This window comes from Macaca thibetana, chromosome 20, assembly GCF_024542745.1.
Source record: "Macaca thibetana thibetana isolate TM-01 chromosome 20, ASM2454274v1, whole genome shotgun sequence".
Taxonomy (NCBI): domain Eukaryota; kingdom Metazoa; phylum Chordata; class Mammalia; order Primates; family Cercopithecidae; genus Macaca; species Macaca thibetana.
The window spans coordinates 22,292,220-22,299,362 of NC_065597.1; the positions used below are offsets into that span (position 1 = coordinate 22,292,220).

Here is a 7,143-nt window from a genome sequence, read left to right on the forward strand (position 1 = left end):
GGCAACAAAAGCCAAAATTGACAAATGGGATCTAATTAAAGAGCTTCTGCACAGCAAAAGAAACTGCCATCAGAGTGAACAAGCAACCTACAGAATGGGAGAAAAATTTTGCAATGTATCCGTCTGACAAAGGGTTAATATCCAGAATCTACAAAGAACTTCAACAAATTTACAAGAAAAAACAACCCCATCGAAAAGTGGGCAAAGGATATAAACAGACACTTCTCAAAAGAAGACATTTATGCAGCCAACAATCCCATGAAAAAAAGCTCATGATCACTGGTCATTAGAGAAATACAAATCAAAACCCCAATGAGATACCATCTCATACCAGTTAGAATGGCGATCATTAAAGTCAAGAAACAACAGACGCTGGACCTCTCCAGAGAAATAGGAACGTTTTTACACTGTTGGTGGGAGTGTAAAGTAGTTTAACCACTGCGGAAGACAGTGTGGTGATTCCTCAAGGATCTAGAACTGGAAATACCATTTGACCCAATAATCCCATTACTGGGTATATACCCAAACGATTATAAATCATTCTACTATAAAGACACACACATGCGTATGTTTATTGCAGCTCTATTCACAATCACAAAGACTTGGAACCAACCCAAATGCCCATCAATGATAGACTGGATAAAGAATATGTGGCACATATACACCATTGAATACTATGCAGCCATAAAAAAGGATGAATTCACGTTCTTTGCAGGGACATGGATGAAGCTGAAAACCATCATTCTCAGCAAACTAACACAAGAACAGAAAACCAAACACCCCGTGTTCTGACCCATAAGTGGGAGTTGAACGATGAGAACACATGGACACAGGGAGGGGAACATCACATACCGGGGCCTGTCAGGAGGTGGAGGGTTAGGGGAGGGATAGCATTAGGAGAAATACCTAATGTAGATGACAGGTTGATGGGTACAGCAAACCACCATGGCACATGTATAGTAACAGACCCGCACATTCTGCACATGTACCCCCAGAACTTAAAAGAAAATTAAAAAACAACAATCAAAGGGCACACCTACATAAGCATTTTATACTAAACTGTTAATGACTACTTTGGACTATCTAAATTTAGAAAAAGACTTCATCCGTTTGAAAAGAGTTTAACTCTCATTTACCTGTTTGAATCTCTGATTGCTTGAACATATCTCACCCCACAAATGTTACCAAAGTCACCATCTGGCTCTCTTTCTTATTTCATGGGCCTTGGTTCTGAAAACACAAGGACCCCCTCACACAGACACCCATTAAAGTAACCCTGTACAACAAAATTTGACTTCCCTTTGATATGCTTGGTTTGATTTTGGCAGGTTTATTTTTTGGGGGGCGGTGTATTTAAGTATACTTTTCAGTTTCCTGATAATGAGTAAAGAGAAAAAAGGAGTAGAACACTTTGGGATAGAGAACCAAATTTCCAATATGAAATGTGTTAATTTTTAAGTGGATTTCCGTAGGTGTCTTGGAACATCAGTCAAGCCATTGATATGTGGTAAATAACCTGTGGTGGGTGGAAATGAGTCTAATAATTCAATATCGGAACTTTACCCAAGAAAAACGCCCTACAGTGAGGTCACTCCAATTGGAAATTGTTTGTGTCCATCTCTCCATCCATCCATCTTTTCAATAATTTTCCATCTACCTTTCAATAATTTTGACGGTTGACTCTGTGCCAGGTGCTGTTTTAGATTCCTGTTCTAATGGAACTCATATTCCGTAGACAGAAGACAGTCAACAACCAAACAAACAAAAAATAAATCAATCAATAAGTGAGAACATCAGTTAGTGTTAAGTGCTATGAGGAAAACAAATCACGGTGCTGTGATAGAATATAATGGGGAAGTATGGGGCAAGGGCATTAAAGCAGGTGGTCAGGGAAGGCCTCCCCGAGGTGGTGACATTTCAAGCAAGCTGCGAATAAAAAGAATAAAATCAAGTCCTGCCTAGTGAGCAAACAGCCAGTGTGAGAGCCCAGAGGCAAGAACGAGCCTGGCCTGGTTCAAGATTCAGCAAGTGAGTCAAAGGAGAATAGTTTAAGAAGAAAAGACTTCTTGAAATTACTGGTATGTCAATGGAGAACAGAAATGAATACGGATCTGTTATCTTTTGATAATGGAAGCCAGTCCCATATTATCAACAGCGAAGTCATACGTAACTTCTGCTTGCCGATGATCTCAATGGCTTTGTGTGTGTTTCACTGCAAACTTGCTTTCCCCCAACCAGCTCCCCCAGTTGAATCCAGTCTGATTCAGTAACTGACTCCTCTTTGCTGAGCTGTGTGAAATTAGGCACTTGGTAAACCGGCATTAAGGTTTTTGCCGGAACAGCCCAAAACATTCTGTGCAAACATTTCCCGAGGCACCTCTTCCCCGCTGGAAGTAATGGGCGACTATTTGCAAACTGCTTAGCCGGTCTAACCACTGTCAACCCACCCTTATTAGCTGCAGCCGGAACAAAGGCACCCTTCTGGAAGCCTTTGTTGGTTAAAAAAATAAAAATGGTTTTCTTTGCACATGCTTTAACTCCCATTTGTATGTGCATCAGGAATATGTAATGAATAAAATGAAATATGGAAGATACTGTCATAGTACATCCAAATCAAACATTTGCTAAAACAATTGTATTAGAAAATAGCCATTGCCTGTAAAATTCTGGAATGAGTGAAAACTCTTTTTATTTTGTTTCCTTTTAAGTGTGCTTATAATTTCAGTGAAGGACATCTTTTCCCAATACTTCTTATTTTACCCACCCAGTTTTGGACAGAATTTTACTAAACTCAGTGTCTCCTAACACATAACAGTCTTTTTATTTGTCCTTAATAAACCTCAAAGGTTCACCCTCCTGTCTGGATTAATTTTGCTATTGATTCATTTTCTTTGGATCATAAAACAAGCGTACCACATGTTAGATACACTGGAATTACTTCTTTTTTTTTTAAATTAACTACTCATGGTTAAACCAAGCAGAGTTATACATAAAGAGTTAAGAGAGCCACTTAAAATTAAATGATCCTACGTGATAATAAATTTTGCTTTTCGGAATAAAGCAATTTTCTCCTCGTTGCAGTCTTACTAATACAACACAGCGTCTGCAATAATAACTCTATTTCAGACATCCCAAGTTCTCCCACTTCTTTAGCTCACTAATTTCTTACATGATGCCCCTGGTTTTACAAGTATTTTTAATAGACTGATGTTCCAGATTCTTCTATACAGTCAAATCCTTTCATAATCAGAGACTTGTTTTTCCGCAGGAATTTAATTCCCTCTGCAGAATTGTAACATGGGTTGGACTGATCTAGTTTACATTTTCTGACATGTTTTCCCTCCCCTGAAGATTAACTTAACTATCGCTTGGCTCCTTCTCAATTCTTTTCATCTCATTTTCACTTAAAAATATTCTGATTTTATTCGGTAGGCTATCTTGTACTGTTTTCTGAAGATAGGGATTTTAGCTCTGAGAACATGGTTTTCTGCTGCCAAGTGTTTCTCCCTTGAATTCCAGATGATGCCTAGATTGTTTGAAACTAACACAATGTGTCCAAAATTTACAAAAAAAAAAATAATAAATTCAGCTTAGTGAGCTGAATATCTCTTTTAAGATAAGTCACTTGGTCAATTTAATAAAATTTTGTCCAAAAGAATCCGCTCTATCAGCCATTTATCATTAAGTAAATAAAGCATTGAGTTAGGTAAGAACATTTAAAAGTGTATTTTTAAAATCTACTCAGAATGCACTTAACCCCTGCTGTGATTAAATGTTTATGTCCCCCCCCCGAAAATTTATATGCTAAAACCTAACCCCCAATGCAATAGTATTGAGACGTGGAGACTTTGGGAAGTGTAAGGTTAGGAGGGCTCTATCTAAATGGATGGGATTAGCGCCCTCATAAAAGAGGCTGAGGCCAGGTGCAGTGGCTCACGCCTGTAATCCCAGCACTTCGGGAAGCCGAGGCAGGCAGATCATCTGAGGTCAGGGGTTCAAGACCAGCCTGACCAACATGCATAAACTCCATCTCTACTAAAAATACAAAAGTAGCCGGGTGTAGTGGCGCATGCCTGTAATCCCAGCTACTTAGGAGGCTGAGGCAGGAGAATTGCCTGAACTCAGGAGGCGGAGGTTGCAGTGAGCCAAGATCATGCCATTGCACTCCACCCCGGTTGATGAAGTGAAGCTCCGTTTCAGAAAAAAAAAAAAAAAAGAGGTTGAAGGATGCTGCCATGCCCCTTCCACCATGTGAGGTCACAGAAATTTCCATCTATGGGGAAGAGGCCCTCACCAGACACCAAATCTGCCGCGACCTGATTCCCAGCAGAGGGGTCCCAGCCTCTAGAACTCTAAGAAACAAATTTCTATTGTTTATAAATTACACAGTTTAAGGTAATTTGTTCTAGCAGTCTGAACAGACTAAGACAACTCCCTCTTTAGACAGTTAAATCTTCATAATTCCTCAGAACTTAGCTTAAAAATCTCCTCTTCAGAGATACCTTCCCTGGCTGTTCCCCGCTCCCTTTCTCTCTTCCTTCCTCCTTCAGGGAGCTAATTTGCAACTTGGAATTGCTTTTTTTTGTTGTTATTTGGTCTGTCTTTGCCACTATTTTATATTCCTTGAGTCTGTAACATAAGGGTCATAATGCTCACTGCACCTAGTCCAGTGCCTGATGCAAAGCAGGTACTTAATAAATGTATGGTAAATGAATTTTAAAATACACATCCCAGAGAGGTTAATTTTTCTCCTCAATTCTCCGGCCTGGCCTCCTCCATGAATGGAATTAGCCAGTTACCAGTATGATCTCATTATTTTACTTTGAATCTGAGTTGAATTATGACTGCTATGTCTTTGCCATTTTAGAAGACGTTGTTCTCACCTCTCTGGCCAGCTGTGTCCAAAAATATTCCCTCCCAGGAGAAGGACTCCACCAAAACTCCACCAATCCGGGGATCCTGGGTCCGTCCTCCCTTGTGTTCTGGCTCTTGTGCATGGCACTTTGAACAAACATTTCTCAGGATGTGTTATCCTTGCAGAGGAGGCCATCCACACAAGAGGACTTCGGGTGAAATTCCCCTCCGTGATTTTCATGCCTATGCTTTTAAGGCAATCTGCAGAGAGCACGAGGGTCAAATTGACTGCTCCGCAACTCAGCTGTCTCCAATTCCCCAAGACACTGTGGAGAAGTCATTTCACCTTTTTGGCACTTGGCTCTTAAATTGCCGGAATGAGAGGATTTGATGCAATAAACACTACGGTTGCTCTTGCTTTTGCAATGACTTCCATTACATGGAGGGACTGCATTTCTTTCCCAGGTAAGAATCAGTCCTTGTTCTGGTGCCTGGGGGAGGCTCTACTTCTGAGCAGGGGGAGCAGTGAAAGCGCATCATTCAATGGTGATGAGCACCAGGTCTGAGGCTCCTGAACATTTCCTGTCTATTTATAGAGAATCTGGGATTCTGTCCAGCAGGCCTGCCGATTGCATCAACCAAATAATAAATTCGTTTGAGAAATCCGTTACGCATTGATTCCATGAGCTTGGGTTCCCAGCTTGCCAGCGTGGCCTGGCTTTACTAGGGGATCAACCATCCCAGTTTGCCTGGGACCAAGGGGATGTCCCAGAACTTGGGAATTTCAGTACTAAAACTAGGACAGTCCCAAGCAAACTGGACAAGTGGTGACTCTATTTGTCTGTAATAATTCCGATTACAATAGCAACAGCCATCATCGTCAGCATTATTATAACAATGACTTGTTAAGTGCTTAGCACCTGCTACATTTTATTAGGACTTTGCTAGTATCACCTGATCTTCAGAACAACCCTGATGATATCAGATTCCCTCCATTCCACAGATGGAAACTGACTCTCGGAAAGGTTACGTGCTTATTTGAAAGTTTCTTGGCTAATAAGGAGCATACTTAGGATTCCAAACCTGACCAACGTGAACTTAAACCCTGTGTCAAAATTGGAAATTTGGTCACTGACTGGGCATTTGATGACATCAAGGACTCATCATTAACTGTTTTCTAGGTGTGCTAATGCTGTTATGGTTATTATTTCTTTTTATGTCTTTCTCTTTTTTTTTTTTTTTTGAGATGGAGTTTGGCTGTTGTCACCCAGGCTGGAGTATAATGGCATGATCTCGGCTCACTGCAAGCTCCGCCTCCTGGGTTCAAGGGATTCTCCTGCCTCAGCCTCCAGAGTACCTGGGATTACAGGCACCTGCCACCACGCCCAGCTAATTTTTTGTATTTTTAGTAGTGGCGGGGTTTCACCGTGTTGGTCAGGTTGGTCTCGAACTCCAGACCTCAGGTGATCCATCTGCCTCGGCCTCCCAAAGTGTTGGGATTACAGGCGTGAGCCACTGCACCTGGCCTAAGTCTTCGTCTTTTAGGGGCACATTTAGAAACATTTACTGATGGGAAAAGACATCAAACCCATGTCAATAAGTCATCAGGCTCAAAGCCGTCCCTCAATGCAATCCCTGGGGTCACAATAGTGTAGAAAGAGCCAACACTGGGGGCCTGGGCTAGATCTGCCCCTCACCAGCCAAGTGAGCAGTTATCTATTCTCCAATTTGCCTGGGTTTAGACAAACTCTTCATCATGATAATTAAAAAAAATTTTTTTTTGTAAGAAAAGCCTTGATATTTAAACTTCTGTGTGTGTGTGTGTGTGTGTGTGTGTGTGTGTGTTTGGTTATGAGTGGAACCCTTTCTTCAAATGAAATATGCTACAAACGCTTAATTCATAAAACCTTTAAAATGAGTTATTCTGGTGTAAGGGAGAACCAAGAATCCTCCAAACAGCATCCTTTGGAAACCCATATACCACCTCGGCCTGCAGAAACCTAACAATATTAGAAACATTTAGTCAGTGTGATAAGTCTGGTTCTGTCAGGCGGGACTGGCGAACTTCTCCTGTCAAGGGCCAAGTTAAAAATGTTATAGGCTTTGTGGGTCGTACGATCAATGTCGCAACTACTTAAATCTGCCCTCCCAGCATGAAAACAGCCATGGACAAATGTAAAATAATGGATGTGGCCATGTTCCAATAAAACTTTATTTATAGACACAAATTTGAATTTCATCTACTTTTTGTGTGTCACAAAATATTCTCTTTCCCCTCAAAATTTAAAA

The 7,143-nt window shown here is 40.9% G+C and overlaps 1 long non-coding RNA gene across 1 annotated transcript in view; it reads right to left on the reverse strand.

The window, feature by feature from the left end:
- The window catches only part of LOC126944003 (uncharacterized), a 36,915-nt gene extending 31,872 nt beyond the window's left edge, over positions 1 to 5,043 (reverse strand). Inside the window, exon 1 of the long non-coding RNA XR_007721933.1 lies at positions 4,884 to 5,043. This is a non-coding gene — a long non-coding RNA (uncharacterized LOC126944003). The remainder of the gene's footprint in view (positions 1 to 4,883) is intronic.
- Between the last annotated feature and the right edge of the window lie 2,100 nt (positions 5,044 to 7,143).